General features: G+C 42.4%; 1 long non-coding RNA gene and 1 other non-coding gene across 2 annotated transcripts; one reads left to right on the top strand and one right to left on the bottom strand.

Annotated features, from left to right (window-relative positions):
• On the bottom strand, positions 1-24,988 carry LOC114811355. Its single transcript, XR_003759044.2, has 3 exons — positions 24,899-24,988; positions 22,328-22,420; positions 1-119 (listed from the first exon to the last, which is right to left on the bottom strand). It is a non-coding gene; the product is annotated as an uncharacterized LOC114811355 (long non-coding RNA).
• LOC114811844 lies at positions 7,593-7,730 on the top strand. Its single transcript, XR_003759540.1, has one exon. It is a non-coding gene; the product is annotated as a small nucleolar RNA SNORA7 (small nucleolar RNA).

Below are 24,988 nucleotides of genomic sequence, written 5' to 3' on the forward strand. Positions count from 1 at the left end.
TAATGTAAATAAAGAGAAATCTTATTTGGATATGTTTGTGCTAAAAAGACAGAATATTTCACTGCTCTGTTGACAACTTTTTCATCTGCCTATTGATCAGAGGATGGTTTTTTTCAGATCTGGAAAGAGCAAAGAAAACAGTGGTTAGGATGTAAAATGAGTAAAGGTGATGACTCCGGGGACACTAAGGAACCACTGCCCCCTTTTCCCTACATATTTATAAATATTCACACAAGCACATATCCACAGACACATGCACAGAAACATCATTTACACACACAGACACACACAGACACACACACACATTTGGCATTTGAACAAAAGACCTATCTAAAGTATGACACCCTGTTCTCTGTGACAGGGAGTTGTTATCAAGTGGCAGAGGGTGGGATGGGGTGGTGGCAAGCAGCAGAGGAGAGGAAGAGACAGTGAGGGCATGGATTTGGGGATGAGGTTGGAGGTCACACCCAATTCCAGGCCTGGGCCATGGGGATGCTGCAGCTGTGGCCAAGATGGCTGGAGTCGTGGCACACTATCCCCCCGACTGGCTCCATGGAGAGCTGCCTGGTAGTAGATAGCACATAGGCCTGGAAATCAGAAGAACCTGGGTTCTAATCCTGGCTCTGCCACTTGTCCGCTGTGTGACCTTGGGCATGTCACTTTACTTCTCTGGGCCTCATATACTTCATGGCAAAATGAGGATTAAGACTGGGAGCCCCATGTGAGACAGGGACTATGTCCAACTTGATTTGCTTGTATCTACCCCAGCACTTAGTACAGAGCCTGGCACATAGTTCTCTCTAAACAGATAACACAATCATCATCAACACATATGTGTGTGAGTCCCACAGTCTTACAACAAATGTAACACCACAATCAACATCAAAGCATATGTAGGTGAGTCCCACAGCCCTATAGCAAATGGAGAATCACAGTGGTTTCACCCCTGGGCTATTTTGTGCTTTCAGTTCCTTAATGAGAAATGTTTCTTGTCAGAACTTTATTCCTGTAAACCTATATAATATGTTGCATAAATGTACACATGAAATTACAAAAATGCAGGGGAGGCAACATGATCTAGTGAAAAGAACACAAAACTGGGAGTCAGCAGAACTGGCTTCTAGCCTCAGCTCTACTAATAGCTTGCTGTGTGACCTTAAGCATTGACACAACCTTTCTAGACTGCAGTTTCATCATCTGTAAAATGAGAAAAAGATAGACTGTGGTCCCTATGTGTTAAAGAAATGGAATCCTAGCTGACAACCTGGCTTAGCACCCAATAAATCCTATAATTCTTAGAAATTATTAAAATACTCCAGTTCCAAGTATGTAAAATAAAATAACCTTCTATCCAATTATACATAGACCCACCACCCAGAAGCCCTGGAAGACATGAGTCTTTCGTGACATAATGAGTTTAGTGCTCAGATAAGCTCTTCAGGGGTATCGTTGTAGAGGTATGATGCAGGCAGGAGTGAAGACACCAAAACAAGTCCCAGAAAATGGACTTTGAAAATGCACTTTGTTCTTATTTGGAATGAAGTAGGCTTCTTCGTGTGTTTTTTAAAGGACATAATAGCAATTTGCTCACTACCTTTTCCTATGCACAAGGATTGTCACATCTCCTCCAAGAGATCTTTCTTGAATAAATCCTCTTTTCTCCAGCTCCCTCTCCCTCTTGCATTGTCATCTTTGCTCTTGGATCTGTGACCTTTGGGTGGTTAATCAATAGATCCATTAATCATATTTATTGAGAGCTTACTATGTGCAGGATGCTGTGCTGACCACTGGGAGAGTACAACACAACAAAGCACTTACTGTGTGCAGAGCACTGTACTAAGTACAAAACAACAGTAAACACTGACATTTCCTGTCCTCAATAATAATGTTAATAATGTTGGTATTTGTTAAGCGCTTACTATGTGCAGAGCACTGTTCTAAGCGCTGGGGTAGACACAGGGGAATCAGGTTGTCCCACGTGGGGCTCACAGTCTTAATGCCCATTTTACAGATGAGGGAACTGAGGCACAGAGAAGTTAAGTGACTTGCCCACAGTCACACAGCTGACAAGTGGCAGAGCCGGGATTAGAACCCACGACCTCTGACTCCCAAGCCTGGGCTCTTTCCACTGAGCCACGCTGCTTCTCCGGGGGGGGGGGGCAGACAGACATCAATGCAAATAAATAAAATTACAGATATGTACATAAGTGCTGTGGGGTTAATGTGGGGGGAAGAGCTAAGGGAGCAAGGCAGGGTGATGTAGAATATCTTTAAATTCTATTTTATAAATTTTTTATTTATACGAATGACTGTTCTCCCTCTAGACTGTAAGCTTGTTGTGGGCAGGGAATGTGTCCTCCAACTCTGTTGTACTTTCCCAAGCACTTAGTACAGTGCTCTGAACATAGTAAGTGCTTAAAAAATACTTTAGATGATGATGATGACAATGATGATGATGAAAATAATTGTTCTCCTTGAGGGTAGGGAACATGCCTACCAACTCTATCGTTTTGTACTTTCCCAAGTGCTTAGTAAAATACTCTGCATGCAGTAAACACTCAATCAATACAATTGATTGATTGGTTGATTTTTCAAACCAAGAAAAAGGGTTTTAGTTCTAATTTCCCAGTTGCTTGAATGTTTTACAATCTTCTGAATACAACAATAACAATGATAATAATAATAATTTGGTATTTGTTAAGCGCTTACTATATGCCAAGCACTGTTCTAAGCGCTACGTAGATACAAGGTAATTAAGTTGTCCCTCATGGAGCTCACAGTCTTAATCCCCATCTTACAGATGAGGTAACTAAAGCACAGAGAAGTGAAATGACTTGCCCAAGATCACACAGCAGACAAATGGTGGAGCTGGGATTAGAACCCATGACCTCTGACTCCCCAGCCCATGCTCTTTCCACTGAACGAGATGAGACTGAAGTACAGTGAGGTTTTTGGCATTAGAGGAGCGAAGTGTGGATACTGAGTTGTAGTAGGAGAGCAGTGAAGTGAGGGGGGGTTGGAAGGCTAGATGATTGAGTGCTTTAAAGCCAATGATGAGAAGTTCCTGTTTGAAGCAGAGGTGAATGGGCAACCACTGGAGGTTTTTGAGGCATGGGGAAACATGGCCTGACGTTTTGTAGAAAAATGATCCGGGCAGCAGAGTGAAGTATGGGCTGAGACAGGTTGGGAGGTCAGCAATGAGGCTGATACAGTAATCAAGGTGGGATAGGGTAAGTGGTTGGATTAACATGGTAGCAGTTTGGATGGAGAGGAAAGGGAGGATTTTAGCAATGTTGTGAAAATCGAATCGACAGGATTTAATGGTGGATTGAATATGTGGGTTGAATGAAAGAGAGGAGTCAAGGATAATGCTAAGGTTATGGGCTTGTGAGACAGGAAGGATAGTGGTGCTGTCGACAGAAGGAAATGGTTTGGGTGGGAGGATAAGGAGCTCTGTTTTAGACATGTTAAGTTTGAGGTGATAGCAAGATATCCAAGTAGAAGATGAGGTGGGGCCCTACAGCACTTATGTATATAATCGTAATCTATTTATTTATATTAATGTCTGTCTCCCCCACTAGCCTGTAGGATCACTGAGTACAGGGAATGTGTTTGTTTATTGTTATATTGTAGTTTCCCAAGTGCTTAGTTTATTACTTTTCAAGCAGTAAGATTTCAATAAATACAATAGAATGAATGAAAAGAGGAGAAGGAGTTGAGGGAAGGGAGCGGGAAAGAAAAGGAGGAGAAGGAGTTGGGGGAGCTGGAGGAAAGGGGGAAGTGGAGAATGAGGTAGATCTGGAAGAGAAGGAGGGGGGGAAAAGGAGGAAGGGGGAGGAGGAGGAGGAGGAGGATCTCGAGGAGAAGGAAGGGGAGAGAAGAGGGAGAAGGAGAAGGATGGGGAGGAGAAGGAGGAGAAGGAGGAGCAGAAGAAGAAAGAGTTGGAAACAGTGCAGTAAGGAATATAAGTTAATTCCCTGAGGACCTACTGCCTACAGAGGACTCTACTAGGCACTTGGGAGAGAAAAATTAAAATAAGAGATGCTGTCCATTCTGCATTCTTCTACTTTTCTTCTCTCATATTGTTGCATTCTTCTCCTCATTCCCTTCCTTCTTTTTTTCTATCTTTCTTCCTCCCTTCCTCTTCCCTCTTTTTTGCCTACTTCTACCCTCTTCTCCTCCCTCACTCCCTCAAAGACTCAACCCTTGATGCCCTAGCTCATCAATTCCCCACCTCTAAAATGTTGTGCCCCAAGTTTATGGCCGGGCTAGGAATGAAAATCAGGTACTTCTCACTGGGAATTAAACAATTGATAGAAATCTTGCTTTTCATTCCTTGTGATTACAAGGATGAGAAATGAGCAATGACAAAAACTTATTGCTGAAAGAAATGCCTTAAGCATAAGTAGCTGGTTCACATGCCCTAAAGCACACCCAATCATATTGTCAACCGCTAATAGAAGAAGATGACTCAAATACATCACAAGCAATCCATTGTTTTATAGCTCAAGTGTTCGACCTTAAACTTGTCACAGCACCCTTAGGAGCAGGAGTACATGTTCTCACTCCCACATTAAGAGTGGAGACCAAGAAACCAGACTAGGATTTTGGGTTTTTTTGTTGTTGTTGCTGGGTTTTTTTGTTAAGTGCTTACTGTGTGTTAGGCACTGTTCTAAGCTCTGGGGGACAAACAAGGAAGAAACAATGTTGGACTCCATATGGGGCTCACAGTTCAAGTAGGAAGGAGAGAAGGCATTTTTTAATAGTATTTGTAAGTGTTCACTATGTGTTGAATACTGTTCTAAGCACTGGGGTAGGTACAAGTTAATTAGCTCAGGCACAGTCCCTGTTCCACATGAGGCACATAGTCTAAATAGGAGGGAGAACAAGTATTTAACCTGTTGAGGAAACTGGGGTACAGAGAAGTTAAGTGACTTGCCCAAGGTCACACAGCAAGCAATTGGCAGAGCTGGGTTTAGAACTCAGGTCCTCTGACTTCCTGGCCCATGCTCTTTCCACTAGGCCTGCTGATAAATGCCTGAACCAGGACACTGGGACTAACTCCTTGCACACAGATACTGGGCATATTTATCAGTCTCTCAGCTGTATTTATTGAGGGCTTACTGTGTGCAGAGCACTTACTAAGCTCTTGGGAGAGTGCCACACAACAGTATAACACATATTGTCCCTTTCCACAATGATCTAATATCTTAACAAGAGGCCCCTGAGCTGAGAATGGGGTCCTGAAGAAAGGAAGGAGCTAAACCTCCCACCTTCACTTGCAGACAGCTAAACAGGGAAGCAGCATGGCAAAGCGGATAGAGCACAGGCCTAGGAGTCAGAAGGTCTAGGTTCTAATCATGACTCTGCCACTTCTCTTCTGTTTGACCTTGGGCAAGTCACTTCACTTCTCTGAGCCTCAGTTGCCTCATCTGCAAACTGGGGATTGAGGCAATGAGACCCATGTGGGACAGTGACTGTGTCCAACCTAATTTGCTTATATCCACCCCAGCACTTAGTACAGTGCCTGGCACATAGTAAGTTCTTAACAAATACCATAATTATTATTATTATATAAACTTGAAAGCAGATAAACTGATCATTTCAGCAGCTGGGGCAAAAGTACCTTTATTTAATTTGAAGCAGTGTGACTCCACAAATGACTGTTCCCAAGAACTATCCCAGCCACTGATTGGAGACTCAAACAGATACTGAACCCGTAACACAAATGTTGCTCAACAAATATTAATTTAGTTTAACAATAAAAGACAAATTCCACATCATATACTCTCTATCTCTGTCTCTTTGTTGGCGAACATGTCTGTTATATTGCTATATTGTACTCTCCCAAGCTCTTAGTACAGTGCTCAGAACAATGTTAACACTCAATAAATATGATTAAATGAATGACTACCTGAAGTGGTTTTGTTTTTTTCATTTGTTTGAAGGCTGCTCTCAAAACCTGAAAAGCGGCATGGTTTACTGGACAGAGCACAGCTTGGGAGTCAGAAGGACCTGGGCTCTAGTCCAGGCTCTGCCACTTGTCTGCTGGGTGACCTTGGACAAGTTACTTTACTTCTCTGGGGCTCAGTTCCCTCATCTGTAAAGTGAGGATTAAGACTGTGAGCCCCTTGTGGGACAGTTACTGTGTCCAACCTAATTAGCATATATCTAACCCAGTGCTTTAGCAGTGCCTGGCACCTACTAAGTACTTAATAAATACCATTTTAAAAGAAACAAACAAACAAAAGCCTCTCTGCTCCAGGCAACTGTGTTTGCTTAATGCAGAATAAGTAGCTGGCAGCTCACTAGTTTTAGATTGTGAGTCCCCCTCTAGACTATATTCTTGTTGTGGACAAGGGATGTTCCTGTTTTATTGTTGTGCTGTTATTTCCCCAGTGTTTAGTAACATGCCCTGCACACAGTAATCACTCAGTAAATGTGACTGATTGATTAAATCCCCCATGGGTCTGGAACTGTGTCTAATTTCCACCTGTGTAATCTCTCCCAGTGCTTAGTATGGTTCATTGCACACAGTAAACTCTCGATAAGTACTATTACTTGTATAACCCATCCTGGTGTTTTTCCTGACCAGTGGGGATCATCTTTTTTGATCCTATTCCTAACTCTGATTTAATCATGGATGAATTTCAATAGTTCTCAAGATGACAGATATCTGAGTGTGGGTGGGTGCTTTCCCCAGTAAAGACTGGAATAAAAGGACCGTCATTCATCATGTAATTTTAACAAAAATGGTATTAACACTTTTCCTTTTCTGCAGTTGTCAATATACCAGTTCAAGTGTTAGAAAGAAAACTCCCAATTCTAATTAAACTGGTCCTGTTGTCAAGAGAACAATAATAATAGTAATAGTAATAATGGCATTTGTAAAGTGCTTACTATGTGCCAAGCACTGTTTTAAGTGCTGGGGTAGATACAAGGTAAGCAGGTTGGACACAGTCCATGTCCCACATGAGACTCACAGTCTTAATCTCTATTTTACAGATGAGGGAACTGAGGCCCAGAGAAGTGAAGTGACTTGTCCAAAGTCACACAGCTTACAAGTGGTGGAGGCCAGATTCGAACCACGTCCTCTGATTCCCAAGCCTGTTCTCTTGTCACTAGGCCATGCTGCTTCCCATAAAAAGAAACCTCCCTTAAGAAGAAGAAACCTCCTAACCCCCAATTCTCTCTGGGAAAAACAAACTCTAATGAGCCCCTTGCCCCTGAAGCAAAGGCCCAGTTCAATACAGGAAATTTTTGTTCCCACAAATGACTGTTCCTAAGAACTATCCCAGCCACTGATTGGAGACTCAGATATTGAACCAGTAACACAAACGTGCAGTGAGCCGCTATAGCATTCTTTTTCATTAGACACATTATAGCAGGGCTAATCTTAATTTATGAATCAGTTTTGCAATCAATCAGTGGTATTTGTTGAGCACTTGCTGAATATAGAGCACTATACTAAGCGCTTGGGAGGGCACAATATAACAGAGTTGGTAGACATGGTCCCAGCCACAACAAGCTTGTAGTCTAGAGGTGGAGACAGACATTAATATAAATAATAAATTATTGATATGTACATAAATCCCCTCTGAGGGTCGCACCTGGAGAGTTTCCAGTACTCTATAAGTCTCGGCTATGGAAAGGAGAGTCAAGCAGAGGCATACCCATTCCATTCCTAGCTTGGCCAGTGGTTAGTGAGTGGAAGGCAATCTGCTACAAGTCAAAACTCACCCATGCTGGGCAGCAGAGGGTTGGGAGAGAGTCGAGGAGGAAACTCAATTTTACAGCATGGAAGGAGGCAATGGTAGACCACTTCCGTATTTTTACCAAGAAAACTCTATGGATTTTATACAGAACGATTGCAGATGGAGAGCGGGGCGTTCTGGGAGAGATGTGTCCATGGTGTCACTGTGGGTCAGAAATGCCTCGATGGCATAAGACAAGATGACATAAGTGGTGTGGGGGTGAGAGAGGGGTGAATAAAGGGTGCAAATCCAAATGTAAGATCAAACTCTATCCCACCCTCAAATTGAGTGAGTGAAGCTATCCTCCCTAGAGGAATATTCTGGGAAAAATGGGGAATGTGATTTGGGGTTTGTAGGCATGAGAAAGCCTTGGGCTCCTGCCTTCAGGGCTTGGAGTCTTGTTGCTTGGAGCATCTGAGTTGAGAGAGCTTTCAGTGAGAAAAAAAAGGAAACAAAACAACCCCCACTCCCCCCACCCCAACCCCTGGCCAACTCCAACTAGCACCAAAGTCAAGCTGCGTTCAGAAACTTGTAGGTGACTGGAACTGCAACCCAGGACCTTGCTCCAAAGAGGATTCACATTTTTTTTATGATGTGATAAGCCAGTTTGAAGTCCTCACTCTTCAAAGTTCCAGCCAACAGAGTCCACCTCTGGATACTCTAGTCATCTGTAGGGTGGGGAGTGATCATCTTGCCTTTCACAGGCATTAAGCTGATGGCATAGTTATATTTTAATCAAATGATTAAAAAATAACATTTATTAATAAAATATGTTGATTATGCTAAGAACATTCTCCCTTTTAAATTTACTCAGTATTTCTCACCTTCTTTTCAGCAAAGGAACGGATGATAAAGTAGATCAGCAGTGTGGCTTAGTGGAAAGAACCTGGGCTTGGGAGTCAGAGGTCATGGGTTTGAATCCTGACTCCACCACTTGTCAGCTGTGGGACTTCGGGCAAGTCACTTTACTACTCTTTGCCTCAGTTACCTCATTTGTAAAATGGTGATTAAGACTGTGAGCCCCACATGGGACAACTTGATTACCGTGTATCTACTCCAGCGTTTAGAACAGTGCTTGGCACAGAGTAAGCACTTAACAAATACCATCATTATTGTTATTATCATTATTATCAATCATTCCATAAATCAATGGTATTTACTGAGTACTTACTGTGCGCAGAGCACTGTACTAGCCACTTGGAAGAGTACAGTACAATAGAGTTGGTATCAATCAGTCATATGTATTGAGTGTTTACAGTGTGCAAAGCACTTGGGAAAATTCAGTATAACAGTTGGTAGACATATTCTCTGACCACAACGAACTGATGGTCTAGAGAAAACACCTTTTCTGTCCTCTTTTGCTTTAGTTTGCTTTTTAACCTGATCATCACCAATGTTCTTTCCTCTCACTCAACTAGTAAAAATTTTTAAAGCATTCTGTCTTGTGAAACCTGAAATTTTGAAAGATATATTTGAATTAAGCCAGTCAAAACCCCCTGAAAAGCTTTGGAAATGCATCTAGATATTTATATTAAAAAAATAAAAAGATGGTATTTGTGAAGTGCTTACTATGTGCTAAGCACTGATCTAAGCACTGAAGTAGATACAAGGTAATCAGGTTGTCCCACGTAGGGCTCAATTCCCATTTTACAGATGAGGTAACTGAGGCACAGAGAAGTTAAGTGACTTGCCCAAGGTCACACAGCAGACAAGTAGAAGATCTGGGATTAGAACCTGTGACCTCTGGCTCCCAAGCCTGTGCTCTTTCCACTAAACCACACTGCTTCAAACCTTTTTAAAACTGTTTTTATGTCCTCAATTCACTTGGAAGTTTTCTAAAAATAAATCAACCAAACATATTGAGTGTTGACCATGTGCAGAGCACTATACTAATCATCCGGGAGGGTAAAAGTAGAGAGGAAATTTTGGAGGGCAGACTCTAAATGTCTTCCACCTTCACCCCAAGTTTGGAGATCTAGTTAATGATCTCTTTGTTGGGAAAGAAGCTGGGGTTTGAAACTTCAGTCAATTCCTCAAATACAGTAGGTGACAAATGTAATTACCGCTTTCAATCTAGCCTCCTGAGGACAGGGGCTACAGGAAGAAGTCCATTTCCCCGGCCGGCTAATATTGGTCAGCTCAAATTGAAAGTAGAAATTGTAACCAGACAAACTTTGGCTTTGTGAGAGCTCCTTAGATGTCTGCAGCACCAAAAGTCAGTGACAGAAGTTAGACAGAATGATTGTGCTTGGCCCTCCTAAATAGCATGGTGAGACTACAGCTAAAGATAGAAAACCTGAAGTAGTTTTCACTTCATGATAATAAAAACAAGACAGATAAGCAAGATTGTTATAGCTATGAGCTAGCAGTGAGTTCTGGTCTATGTTCTGTTTGGAGCGGTTCTTTCTCTTTCTTGTTATGGGCTGGGAAGGGAATTGCTAATTCTGTTGTACTCTCCCAAGTGCCTAGTACAGTGCTCTCTACACATAGGAAGGACTCAAATACCACTGATTGATTGATTAGGGGAAATGAGAGCCTGGTCGAGGAAGATCTCTTGAAGGAGATGTGATTTTAATAAGACTACAAAAGTAGGGTCTCCTCTCAGGGTCGCACCTGGAGAGTTTCCAGTTCTATACCAGTCTCGACTATTCATTCATTCAATAGTATTTATTGAGCGCTTATTATGTGCAGAGCACTATACTAAGCGCTTGGAATATACAATTCAGCAACAGATAGAGACAATCTCTGCCCAATGACGGGCTTACAGTCTAATCGGGGGAGACAGACAGACAAAAACAAGACAACATAATCACGATAAATAGAATCGAGGGGATGTACACCTCATTAACAAAATAAATGGGGTAATAAAAATATATACAAATGAGAACAGTGCTGAAGGGAGGGGAGGGTAGAGGAGCAGAGGGAAAGGGGGCTTAGATGAGGGGAGGTGAAGGGGGGAGGGAGGGAGAGCAGAGAGTGGAGGGGGAGGAGAGGGAACAGAGGGAAAAGAGGAAGCTGTCTGGGAAGGTCTCTTGGAGGAGGTGAGTTCTTAGTAGGGAAAAATAAACAGGGTAACTAAAAATCAGTGCTAACGTGGCCATAGGTATGGCATGACCATGGGAGGTGGTCATTAATAGGGACATATTTCTTGGAGGTGGTGTGTTTTCAGAAGGGCTTGAAGATAGGAAGGAATGTGAACTAGAAAATTTGAAAGGGGAAGTAAAGGAGACCTTAGCTCAGGGTAAAGGATGAGCAGTGGGTTGGAGATGGGAAAGTTGAGAGATGTGAATTTTATAAAATGTGTTCTATATTCTGTTGAATTAGAAACAAACCAAAGAGTTGTGCCTAGTTTTAAATTGCCACAAGACTGAATTAACATAGGTTAGATTTTTTTAAAATATCAGGAAGGAATCTTCCAATCAGATTTATCAAAGGAAGGAATAAATGATTTAGCTTGGTTAACCTGTTTGGTTAAGTTTATCTGTCTAGACTTTTAGCAGTATGATAATCAAAATGTTTGGAAGTTGACAAACTCTTGTTTAAAACTGAAACCACTGGAGAATTGTGTATATAGTTCTGACTAGTAGGCATTTATATTAAAGAACAATGTAATTTATGTTCAACTTGGATTGTTTATTGCTTTAAACAGTAGGTAACAAAGGGAGAGTATCTTAAACTTCTAAGAATTTTTGGTTGCATTGGCGAGAACATGGAAAAAATGCAAAATTAGAGATTTTAGTTTTTGGAAGTGCTCACTGCACAAACTATATAAGGAAAGGAAAATAAAATGTTTTTCCCACTTTTATTTTCTCATTTTCAGTGTTTTAACCTCAATCAGGAGTGAAATTTAAACATAATGTAAAGGTCTCAGAGAAGTAGCTTGATGAATTCAGCTGCTTTTATGCAATGGAAAAAAATCGACTCTCCTCTATCAAAGCAGCATTTGTGTCTGCTCAGAGAGAACCATAAGAAAAGCAGGGTGGCTCAGTGGAAAGAGCCCGAGCTTTGGAGTCAGAGGTCATGAGTTCGAATCCCAGCTCTGCCACTTGGCAGCTGTGTGACTGTGGGCAAGTCACTTAACTTTTCTGTGTCTCAGTTACCTCAACTGTAAAATGGGGATTAAGACTGTGAGCCCCACATGGGGCATCCTGATTCCCCCGTGTCTACCCCAGCGCTTAGAACAGTGCTCTGCACATAGTAAGCGCTTAATAAATACCAACATTATTATAAGAAAGCTTGCCTTGCAGAAGCTCCATTGATTCAGAGCAGGAGTGCGAATGAGGTCCTGGTCTCTCTGACTTGCAAACTTTCTGAGAACTTTATCAATTGCTTTACTCTTGAGGAAGTCAACTTCTTTCTCAATACCCAGGTAGCTTAACCAAACAGAATCATTATCAGATTCCATAATCAGATAATGTGAGGGAGAGTCAAGCAGAGGCATGCACATTCTATTCCTAGTTTGGTCAGTGGCTAGGAAGTGGAAGGCAATCTACTGCAAGTCAAAACTCACCTGTGCTGGGCAGCAGTGGCATGGGAGAGAGTCGAGGGTGGAGACTAAAGTTTACTGCACGGAAGGAGGCAGTGCGGAAGGAGGCAGTACTGAAGGTAAACCACTTCCGTACTTTTACCAAGAAAACTCTATGGTTACACCTCCAGAAGGATTGTAGATGGAGGTGGGGTGTTCCGGGAGAGATGTGTCCATGGTGTCGCTATGAGTCTGAGACAACTCAATGACATAAGACATGAAAGTAGGGAGATTGATGGTCTGTCAGAACTGAAAGGGGAGGGAGTTCCAGGCCAGAGGTAGGACTTAGGCAAGGGACCGGTGGCAAGATAGATGAAAATGATGTACATCGAATACGCTGGTGTGAACATCTTGGTTTGTAGGAGGATATCTGCTAGGTAAAATAGGAGAGGACAAGGTGTTTGAGTGCTTTAAAGCCAATGGTAAAGAGTTTCTGTTTAATGCGTAGGTGGATGGGCAACCACTGGAGGTTCTAGAGGAGAGGGGCAACATGGTTGGAATTTTTTTTAGAAAAATGAATTGAACATCAGAGTGAAGTATGAAGTAGGGAAAGACAAGAGACAGGAATAAAGGTGAGACAGGATAAAGGTAGAGACATGATTGATCCCGTCTTTCATTGTGCTTACAGTCTAGTAGGGAAGAAAGACACCAAAAAAAATTACAGAGAGAAAAAAGTAATGGAGTATAGGAGATAGGTCTCTAAGTGCTTTGTGAGGTTGTGAAAACTTTAGTCCTTAGCACAAAAATGCTAAAGTGGCAGTAGGGGATAGAAAATGAGTAGATTAGACATATATCAGGGAAAACCCCCAGGAGGAAATGTGACTCCAAAAGGGCTTTGAAGATGGGGAGTGCTGAGGTCAGTTGGATGTGCAAGAGGAAGAAGTTCCAGTCCAGGGAGCTGGACTTGTACTGGAGGTCTTATTACAGTGCTTTGTACACAGCAAGCGTTCAATAAATACGATTGAATGAAAGGTCAAAGCAGGAGAGATAAGGTAGTAGGTTTACTTGGGAGAAATGAAGAGTGGGAACTGAGGTTGAGTGGAGGAAGAGAGTGGATAAGTATGAGGTAGAGAAGGCATCAAGTGCGAGTTTGATCCTCTAAATTAAATACGGTTGTTAAATATGCCAAATTATAGCTAAAGTATAATAACAATAATGGTAATTTGTTAGGTGCTTATTATGTGCCAGGTACTGAACTAAGCACTGGGGTGGATACAAGGAAATTGGTTGGACACAGTCCCTGTCCCACATTAGGCTCACATTCTTAATCCCCAGTTTACAGATGAGGTCACACAGCAGATGAGTGGTGGAGGCAGGATTAGAACCCAGGCCCTCCTAACTCTCAGGTCCGTGTTCTATCCACCAGGCCAAACTGCTTCTCGCATTGGATGCTCACTTACCCATTTGTATCATTTCAATCAGTAGTGTTTATTGTGAATTTTTCTTTGTGCAGGGCACCATACTGAGCACTTGAATGGGTACAGTAGAGTTCCTAGGCATGATGTCTACTCTCAGAGACCAATGTTGGTAAGGACTAATATTCCTGAAGACACATTTCCACTGCAGATACGGAATTTTACATTTTTAAATGTAAAAGTTAAAAATCAAAACAGAAAAATTTTGAATTTAAGCACAATTTTCACCTGTTTTAAAGTACCTCAAACATCCAAATGACCTCCCCACCCCAAGTAGAAATATATTTGAAACCTGAAAATCCACCCTCAGCTGGAACAGAAAGTCTGTGCAGGTAAATACTGGAAGATAAGGACAGATAGGAAAGGGAGGGCCCAGAGATGGCTGTTATGGAGAACTTTAGCTCATGGAAAGAGGCCACACATTTGTTTGGTGTGATGGGGTGAGGGTAAAAGAGTTTAATGGGATAGTGAGCAAATCATGTGGGAATTAAGATTTAACAAGTCTTGTCACGAAAGAGCTATTATTACTCAAATGTTACAGCTGAGGAACATATTAGTGGCTATGATTTCTGGTTACAAGGCACCACAAAGTCTGCATTTTTCAGAGTATGGAACCACAGACATTTTTCTGGACTCTGTCACAGTACCAGGAATTACTTTGACTTTCCTCTTATGTTATTGATTTTTTTATTTTTTATGCAATGGCTGTCTGAGGTAGTTATGGTGGTTCCCTCACATTCTCATCTTGTTTACCAAATACAGTGCTGTAGCTTTTAAAGTGATGCTACAACAACTAGAATTCTGAACTTCAAACTGGAAAATAATAATAACAAAATGGTATTTGTTAAATGTTTATTATGTGACAGGCACTAAGTGCTGGGGTGGATAAAGGCAAATCAAGTTAGACACAGTCCCTATCCCATGCAGGGCTCACAGTCTCAATTCCCATTTTACAGATGAGGTAAGGCATAAAGAAGTGAAGTGACTTGCCCAGGGTCACACAGCAGACATGTGGCAGAGCTGTGATTAGAACACATGACCTTCTGACTCCCAGGCCTGTGCTCTATCCACTACGCCATATTACTTCTTCTCAAGTTATTACTCAAGAGCACCTTCAAAATGACTTGTAAGCATGAAAGTTTACAATTCAGTATTAACTATGGTGCAAATTAAATGTTTACTGCATGTCCAAGCAGTGTACTAACTGCTGGGGTAAGAACAAGATAATCCAGTCTTTGAGACTGTGGGGCTCACAGTCTAAGTAGAAGGGCATAGGATTTAATCCCCAGTTTACAGATGAGGAAACGGAAACACAGAGAAGGGAAGTGACTTGCCCATGGTCACACAGCAGACGAGTGGCAGAGCTAGAATTAGAACCCAAGTACTCCGACTCCCGGGCCTGTGCTCTTCCCAGTAGGCAACACTGCTTCTCTGAAAATGAGACACTGACATCTAAGTTTCTGGCAAGAAATGGAACAGGGTCACGACATGCTTCGAGTGAACAAACAACCCGCCTCAGAGGAGATCGTAACAGAACTTAGAAATTTGTCCTACTGTGAGCCTGTTATTGGGCAGGGATTGTCTCTGTTGCCTAATTGTTGATTCCGGCGCTTAGTACAGTGCTCTGTACATAGTAAGTGCTCAATAAATACTATTGAATGAATGAATGAATGAATTGAAGAATGGCTGGTAGGACCTCCCCGGAGTCCTGCTAAGGGCAGTCAGAAACCATGGTGATAGACCAGTGGAGTGAAGCCAGCAATGATTGCAGCAGCTGGGGACAGAGAAAGCAGTGTGAGAAACAGTGTGGCCTAGTGGATAGAACACGGTCCTGAGAGTCAGAGGGACCTGGGTTCTAATCCTGACTTCGCCACTTCTCTCCTCTGTGACCTTGGGCAAGTCACTTCGCTTCTCTGTGCCTCAGTTACCTCATCAGCAAAATAGGGATTACTTCTCTGAGCCCCATATGGAACATGGACTGTGTAGAACCTGATTAGCTTATGCCTACCCCAGTGCTTAGAACAGTTTCTGGCACATAGTAAGTGCTTAGAAAATGCCATAAGAAAAAAAGAAAGAAAGAAAGAGTGAGCAGGTGATGTTGGTCCATGAAAGCTGTATTCAGGGCAGCTGGAGCGAATGCTCTCAGAGAATAGCCCATGGTGAGGATAATGAAGGCCAAAGTAGAACCATCATGGCAGAGGAGAGCATTAGGTGTTATTTCTCTACACCTCTGGCTGATGCTACTGTTGGATGTAACATTCTGCATCTTGATCTCATCTGTCTCACTGCTGAACTCGCACCCACATCCTGCCTCTGGCCTAGAAAGCCCTCCCTCCTCATAGACGACAGACAATTGCTCTCCAGACCTACAAAGCCTTACTGAAGGCACATCTCCTCCAAGAAGCCTTCCCTGACTAAACCCCCTTTTTCTCTGCCCCCACTTCCTTCTGCATCATCCTGACTTGCTCCCTTTATTCATTCCTCCTCCCAACTCCAAGGCACTTGTGTACGTATTCTGTAATTTATTTATATTAATGTCTGCCACCCCCTTCTAAACTGAAAGTTCATTTTGGGCAGGGAATATTTCTGTTGCATTTTTGTGTTGTTTTCACCCAGTGACTAAGCCCCTATTTCCTCTTCTCTCACTCCCTTTATTCACCCCTTCCTCACCCCCACATCACTTATGTATATATCTGTAACATATATATATATTAATGTCTGTCTTCCCCTCTAGACTATATGCTCACTGTGGGCAGGGACTGTGTCTGTTCATTGTTATATTGTACTCTCTCAGCTGCTTAGTATGGTGCTCTACACACTGTAAGATTTCAGTAAATATGAATGAATGAACAAAAACATAATCCCAGTTTCTGTGGCATGAGTTTGTGTGAGCTCTGTCAATAGATCTGGGTGTCTTTCTCTCTCTTTATGTCCCCCTCAGCCTTTCCCCTTATTTCTCTGTCTTTCCCCTTTTCTTCTCTGTGTCCAGCATTCCTAAATTTTCCTTTCTCCCTCAATTCTTTGCCCATTGATCCCATCCTGAGTAAAGTCTTTCACCATTCCACTTTGAATTGCCAGGTAAGCAGGGTCACTTCACAGATGCCGTTTTCCTCGATGGCCTGAGAAAATGATACCTTTTCCAATCATTTGAGATCTTGGTAACAGGCTTCCCCCATAGTCAAGGGAAGAAACAGAGAAAAAAAATACATGACTGGTACTAGAGAATAATGTGGAAAGAGATTCTGTGGGACTGTATTTGGAATCTTTTGAAAGCTTGGCTGGAAACTTACCAAGCTAAGTCTAAAGCAGTTCCCTGATTCTGGGCGGAGGTCACTAGGGGTGAACGTAAGACTAAGGAATGGTAATACAGTGTTCCTGGGACCACAGACTGAATCGCTGCTAAATTCTGATGGATTAAGGAAAGGAGGCTCAAATGCTGAATTATAACAAGAAGTATTTTTTTGACTAAAGAGGAAATAGAGCCATTTTGCACCTGTATTTCTCCGGAATTGGATGGTTTGTCTCAGTATATCTGAGAATGATTCACTAAGGTATTAAGCACCCTTTCAGGCAGCTATTTGCTCAACCATGGCAGTTGGGAACAAGGCAGTAATTTTTTGTTTGTTTGTTTGTGTTTTATTGTATGTGGAGGAGTTTGAGTAGCCAGAATAGAGAGTGAGAACCTTAAAAATTTGGCACTTACTTTAAAGACTGACTTTCCCCCCTTTAATTTGAGGCTCTAAACATAACAGGGTATTCTTGTCCAGCAAGTTTTGTTGCTTTTCCCTTTTATACCTTTCCATACCTCCCACTGGTGAATTGTCTTATTATCTGGTTGTTCCAGAGAAGTCCCAATTTGCATATCAGCTTCTGATTTACCTTCTCTTTAAGTCTCTGAGCAGCAAATTTTGGCCATCAGACTGCTTTGAGGTGCTCTAGGGTAGAGGGAGGCAAGTGAGGCCAAGGCCAACCACTGGTATGGAGAATTGCCCCAGAGAAAGAGGGATAAAAGTAGACCTTTAGGAGACAGAAAAAAAGGTCACCCCAGTTGACTAGAAGCCCTGAAGTCCAGCCTGGGTAGCAGAGGTTGAAGATGCTGGTGGGTGGGTGTACAGACAAAGGTGTGTCTGTCTGTTTGCCTGTCTGGCCCAGGAAAGAAATCTTGTGTGGGTGTACGTATCTGAATCTGTCCATCCATCCATTCCCGGAAAGAAAGCTAGTGTGTGTGTGTGTGTGTGTGTGTGTATCTCTGTCTGTCTGTCCACCCATCAATCCCTGGAAAGAAAGCTAGCATTGTATATCTGAGTCTCCCAGTAATAAGAATAATTATGGTACTTGTTAAGCACTTTCTATGTCCCGAGCACTGTTCCAAGCACTGGGGTAGATGCAACCTAATCAGGTCGGATACAGTCTGTATCTCACATGGGGCTCATGGTCCTAATCCCCATTTTCCAGAAGAGGTCACTGAGGCGCAGAGAAGTGAAGTGACTTGCCCAAGGTCACACAGCAGACGTCACCAATCTGGAATTAGGACCCAGGTCCTTCTGACTCCCAGGCCTGGGCTCTATCCACTAAGACATGCCGCTTCTCAATCCATCCTTCCATTTTTTCCCCAGAAAGAAAGCTTCTTGTGTGTCTGAGTCTGTGCATCCATCCATCCATCTCTGGAAAGGAAGCTAGTAAGCACCCAGCCAGAGGGTAACTCTGTCCCCACCTTCACAAATAGAGAAAAATGAACATTTAGCACTTTAAAGCACTAAAACAAACATGTAGGCCAAGGAGTGGTGCCGCTCATGCGAAAGCGATGCCGCTGCAGATTAGCACCCCCCACAGAATGGCCACCGTGGCTCATGGGAGACCCGCTGCCACAGCAGGGGCTGATGCCAAACCCAGGATCATCTGCGGCCATCAGGTGTCCCTTCTCTCTGGAAAGACCCAATGAGGAAGTGGGGACCAGTGGGGTCTCTTTGGGGGATTGTGCTCTGACCCAATAAACTTATTGACATCCCTCTTGCAAATGACCATGGAGTGGCAGATAAAGCATGGACCTGGGAGTCAGAAGGACCTGGGTTCTTATCCTGCTCTGCCACTTTTCTGCTGCCTGATCCTGGGTGAGTCACTTCACTTCTCTGTGCCTCAGTTACCTCACCTGTAAAATGGGTATTAAGACTGTGAACCCCACCTGGGACAGGGACTCTGTCCAACCTGATTTGTTTGTACTCACCCCAGAACTTAGTACAGGCACGGCACATAGTAAGCGCTTAATAAATGCCATAGTTATTAAGTGAGCTTGTCTACTGAGGACTTCCAGTACTTAATATTGGGAAGGCTCAAGATTTATGGTAGAAACTAGCCTTTTCTGACAACAGGGGGCATAGGCAGTTTGTTTTGATGTCTGCCATCCCCTGAAGACTTGTAAGCTTTTTGGGGGCAGGAACATGTCTACCAACTCTTTTGTATTGTACTTTCACAAGTGTTAGTTCAGCGCTCTGAACACAGTAAGCGATCAGTAAATACCATAGATTTTGTACATGACATGGCTATCCAGGGATAAAGGAGGAAAAACAGAGCATCTCGCGAAGCATAAGGGACATTCTTTAAGATATATTGTATATATTACCAATTCCTATATATATGGTATATAGTACCAATTCCTTGAAATAGAGAGTGATTATGTTACTCCTAGGGGGTTCAGACATAGAGTATAATCACTGCACAACCTAACCCAAAAAATAAATCCAGAAATAATCTCAGATAATCAAAAAAAAGAAGAAAAATGAAGTCGAGGCAAGAGCAATCTACTCTGTGATAGGAACTTCCACTAGGTAATCACATTCTAAATAACCATGATTTGATTAGCTGATGTTTCCAGAGTTTAGAATAGTATTTTCCAATTACTGTGAATAGGGAATGAAATGTTGATGTTTCACGCCAGTCAGTCGTATTTAGTGCTTACTGTATGCACAACACTATATTAAATGCTTGGGAGAGTACAAAATAACAGTAAAATAGACACATTCCCTGCCCACAACGAGCTTACAATCTAGAGGGGGAGACAGACATTAATATAAATAAATTGCAGATATGGACCTAAGTGCTGTGGGGCTGGGGGTGGGGGTGAAATCCTGACTGCCATTTGTTTGCTGTGTGAACTTGGGCAAGTCACCTAACTTCCCTTTGCCTCACTTCCTCCACCTGCAAAATGGGGATTCAATACCAGTTCTCCCTCTTAGACTCTAAGCCCCATGTAGGACCTGATTATCTTCTATCTACCCCAGTGGTCAGTACAATGTCTAATTCCCCCTCCACACAGTAAGCACTTAATAAAAGCAATTACTACTACTATAAGTCTATGAATAGCTTCTTCATATTATCTGCAAATTGATGATTCCTTTTCCCTGTGAAATCTAAGGCAAAAAACTATGGCTTTAATGTATGACATGTATGGAGGTGGAATTACTTTGCTAGTGTTCTCTTGGCTACATGTATGGCTGCATTCTTAAAGTCATTCACTTATTTTTTTTAAAAAAGTTAATACTATTTGTTAAGCTCTAACTATTCTAAATGCTGGGGTAGATACAAGTTAACCAGGTTGGACACAGTCCATGTCCCACTTGGGGCTCACAGTCTTAATACCCACTTTGTAGATGACATAACTGAGGCACAGAGAAGTGGAGTGACTTGCCCAAGGTCATACAGCAGACAAGTGGCAGAACTGGAATTAGAACCCAGGTCCTTCTGACTCCCAGTCCCGTGCTTTATCCACTAGGTCACACCCCTTCTCTAAATATATTCCTAGTAAAAATTTGACATGATTGATTTTTAGAGTGCAAGAAAAAGCATCAAATTACAAAGAGTCTTTTTGTTAGGCAGTGCTGATGTACAATGTAGAAATGTGGTCAATGTGAAAAAAGGACATCATCATTATATAGATTTTTCTCCCTTTCTAAACACTTGTTAATATTACATTTACATTTACACTTGTAAACAATGTTAACATTAAGAATCAGGCAGTTTCTAGTTACTATTAGCCTCTAATTTATTTCTAGGCACGTTTATTGTTTTGGTTTTTCCTCTTGGTGGAGGAAAAAGAATGGAGTGACTGCATGAATCATTATATCACAATGGTGGCCAGAGCTGAAGGACGAGAGGGAGATTAGAGAGAGGTGGTGGGGTGGAAGTAGTAAAACAATCATCAGTGGGCCGGTCCAACTCAGAGCAGGAAGGCTGGGCCCCCTAAAACATACAGGCCGTGGGACTCCCGCCCTGCCAAAGGTCACACCACAAGCGAACGGGAAAGCCAGAATTAGAACTCAGGTCCATGCTCTTATGAAGTTTGCCACCGATAGGAGGTGGATAGGGAGGAATGCAGTGGAAGTAGTTAGTGAGAAAAAGCCTGCCTAGACAAAGTTACACCCACATACAGCAATGGCAACAAGAAACTCATGACATACTCTGGTAAGGGAAAAACCTAATCAGTACATTCCTAAACAGTTACTGAAGTTAGAATGTACATGACATCATTCCTTCACCTAAACAGAACATAAAACCATTTCTGACCCTACAGCAACAAACAAAAATATAACCCTCAAATAAAAGACCGCAGTTGTGTAACAAAGCACGGATTTACTAAATATTTTCTACCACCAGATCCTGGTAAATTACAGTGAGCTTTTAAGAAAATAAAGACCTTTATTCTCCCAGGAGGAAGAGGGCAAGGTGCAGGACAGTAACGCTTTAGAGAAGTGGTAAATTCTAGTAATGAAAAGGTCTAGGAAAACTTCTAGTAAAGAAGTAGCAAAGTGACGAAACACTAATCGAAACACTTCCACAAAGAAGTCTTCTTATAGAAAACAACCGCAGGGTTTTGCTGAAACTGGGGTGAGGCAGGGCAAACTTTCCAGTCACTCTCTAAACAGAAAATGCTCAAAAATAGAGATTTTTAACTAACGAAAGGGGCAGACATAACCCTAACAACACAATAGTTTATTTTCTGAATCAAAATTAAAACAGTTGTTATGAAATCTGATATGACGATACTTGATCCTATAATGACTTCACAAGAGTTCAGTAAAGCTCTAAAAATTGAATTTTGTGTTAAAAAAGTATATGATTTATAGTAAGTCTTTCTCTCTAACTGAAGAATCAGATCGTTTTCCAGAGCTCGGGATAATTAGTCAGCAAAGCTCATTAGCAGAGAAAGTCTAATTTGGGGCTGTGTAGCTTCCTTCATTCTAAAGGTTGACCAGGCTCCACCCCTTGCTAGTGTCTCCTTAATTCTTCTTGGATTCGGGCTGATGAGAAGTCCCAGGGGCATGTGACAGGGCAGCTTCTGTGCCTGGTTCCAGGGGCAAAGGTGACCAGTTGGGCTCACACATTAATGATCTTCATTCATTCATTCACTTATTAAATAGTATTTATAGAGCTCTTACTATGTGCAGAGCACTGTACTAAGTGCTTGGAATGTACAATTCGGCAACAGATAGAGACCCTCCCTGCCCAATAACAGGATCGCAGTCTAAACAGGGGGGACAGACAGCAAAGCAAAACAGAACAAAATAAAACAAGACAACATCAAGATAGATAGAATCATGGAGATATACACTTCATGGGTCTTTCCTTCCATTATTTACCTGAGCTTCTGCTCAGTAGCCTTGTCACCCATCTCAAGTTCCTGTAGCTTGTGGTCACATTTGCCTTGCCCATTGGATTCAATCCTGGGGGCTCTGGAAGACATTTATGGAGGTTTTTTTAATCTTTTCTATTCCTTTCCATTTTTAAAAACTCTCATGCCTCATTCCCCTCCCCCCAGGCCACCCCCAGAGGAGCACAGAGACCTCAGGGAGACCTCTGGTCTCCTCGAGCTCCTGGCCCGTGTGGAGACTTTGATGTGGATGCTGGTATTTTTCCCATTTTAAAGGGCAACGAAGATCACAGTCAGTATGATCCAAAACTTAGAATGGCACCCATACCATTTTTGGATAGTGGAACAGATACCCTAAATTCTTGCCTATCATTTTGAGCAGAATGTTTGGTCACATTACACTAGGCTTATGCTGTTAATAGACTTTACTGACCAACTATCTCAAGCTGTGGAAGATGGTATAATTCTTGAGCTGGAGAATTAGCTTCAGTTTCATTGCCAAGATCCCAGGAATTCACATTTTTCTATTTATTTTGTTCTGCAAATCAAATTTCCTTACTCTGTTAAGAATAAGCAGCATGTTCTAATGGAAAGAGCATGGGCCTGGGAGTCAGAGGACCTGGGTTCTAATCCTGGCTCTGTCATGGGTCTGCTGTGTGATCTTGGAGAAGTCCCTTCAGTGCTCTGTGTCTCAGTTACCTCATCTGTAAAATGGAGATTAAATCCTAATCCCTCCTTCTTAGATTGTGTGCCCCATGCGGGAGAGAGACTGCATCCAGCCTGATTAACTTCTACCTACCCTAATGCTTAGACCAGTGCTTGGCACATAGTAAGTGCTAACAAGTACCACAGTTATTATTATGGAGGTAGCCATAACCCATATTCTGCCAAAGTTTAGATACTTATCCTTTTAAAATCTTCTCCCTTAGCTGTATCTATTGTAAAACCTTAGACCAGATAAGTGTATATAGCAGAGCTGTCACATTTTGGACTCGTCTTGCACTTCCTACCTGCTGGATGTTGAAATAATGCCCTATTATACTGGAGTGGTGAGGGTGGAGATGTTGGAAACCACACAACAAAATAAATAGATAGTTCTGCCATTTATTACATGTAAAGTGCTTCTGTTTTGTTCTTTGTTCAGTCTTCTGGAATTTGAGAAATCACAGAGTGGTTGTATTGCTGATAGAGCAACTCCCACCTCTGAATAATAATAACAATAATAATAATAGTAATAAATGATATCTGTTAAGTGGTCATTATGTGTGAAGGACTGTTCTAAGTGCTGGGATAGATAAATGATAATAAGCACAGAAAAGTTAAGTGACTTGCCCAAGGTCACACTGTAAACAATGGCAGAGCTGGGATTAGAATCCAGGTCTTCTGACTTCCAGGCTCATACTTTCTCCACTAGGTCACATTGTTTTCCTAAGGGAGAGGGACAAGTCACTTAGCTTCTCTAAACTGCAAAATGGAAACTCAAAACCTGTTCTCATTCTTACTTAGACATGTAGGACAGGGACTGTGTCTGACCTGATTAATATGTATCTACCCCAGTGTTTAGTAGAATATTGCTTGACAGCAATTAAGCACTTAATAAATACCATAATCATCAGAGCATGAAGTCAAATAACCATGAATCCTTTTTTGAGTGGTGGACTCCTTTTTCCCAGTACAAATTTATGTTAGGTAAGCATCAAAGTCATATGGATTGGCCAAAGTTGGCTTAGACCAGAAATCTCCCTGTTGTCATGGCTGTCTTACAGATGAGCCTTTATTTTTTTAGTCAATCAATATTTATTGAGCATTTACTCTGTGCAAAGCACTGTACTAAACACTTGGGAAAGTATAATTTTACAGTTGATAGACACGTTCCCTGCCCACAATGAGCTACAGTCTAGACTACAGTCCGCAGTCTATAGAAGCAGCGTGGTCTAGTGGAAAGATCATGGGTTTGGGAGTCAGAGGACCTGGGTTCTAATCCCAGCTCTGCCACTTGTCTGTTGGGTACCCTTGGGCAATTCACTTAGTTTCTCTGTGTCTCAGTTTCCTCATCTGTAAAATGGAGGGGAAGACTGTGAGCTCTATGGGGGCAGGGATTGTGTCCAACCCAATTATCTTGTACCTACTCCAGAGCTTAGTACAGTGCCTGGCACGTTGTAAGGGCTTAACAAGTACCGTGATTGTTATTGTTACAGTCAAAGCATCCCACCCTACCTTGCTCTGCCCTCCTTTAAAGTTGTTTCCTTATCCAGATAGGTAAAAGGAGACCTAACCCAATTCTCCCCTCTGTCCCATCCTCCCTCCCTCACAATGCTGGTCCCCTGACCCTCTCCCCATCCACCCCTTAGCCTCTCTGGCCCAACATTGACACTGTTCCGCTAGGCCCCACCCAGGCCTCGGCACCCGGGTCCTCCAAAGTTGGGATGAGCCTGCGGACTTGGGGGGCAAAGGGTGACAACCCTCCCAGGCTCTGCTCCAGGTTTTGTGTGGAGCAGCTGCTGAAGGACATAGAAAGGGTTAAACAACGTGAGTAAAGGGGAAAAAAAGGAATGCCTACTGGAGCTACTTGACGGCTAGCAGTGCTGGGCAGATTTTTGATGTCCTGAGCAGCAGCACTTAATTAATACATCTCTATGATAGGATACTA

The sequence above is a fragment of the Ornithorhynchus anatinus genome, chromosome 4 (genome assembly GCF_004115215.2).
Source record: "Ornithorhynchus anatinus isolate Pmale09 chromosome 4, mOrnAna1.pri.v4, whole genome shotgun sequence".
Classification (NCBI taxonomy): domain Eukaryota; kingdom Metazoa; phylum Chordata; class Mammalia; order Monotremata; family Ornithorhynchidae; genus Ornithorhynchus; species Ornithorhynchus anatinus.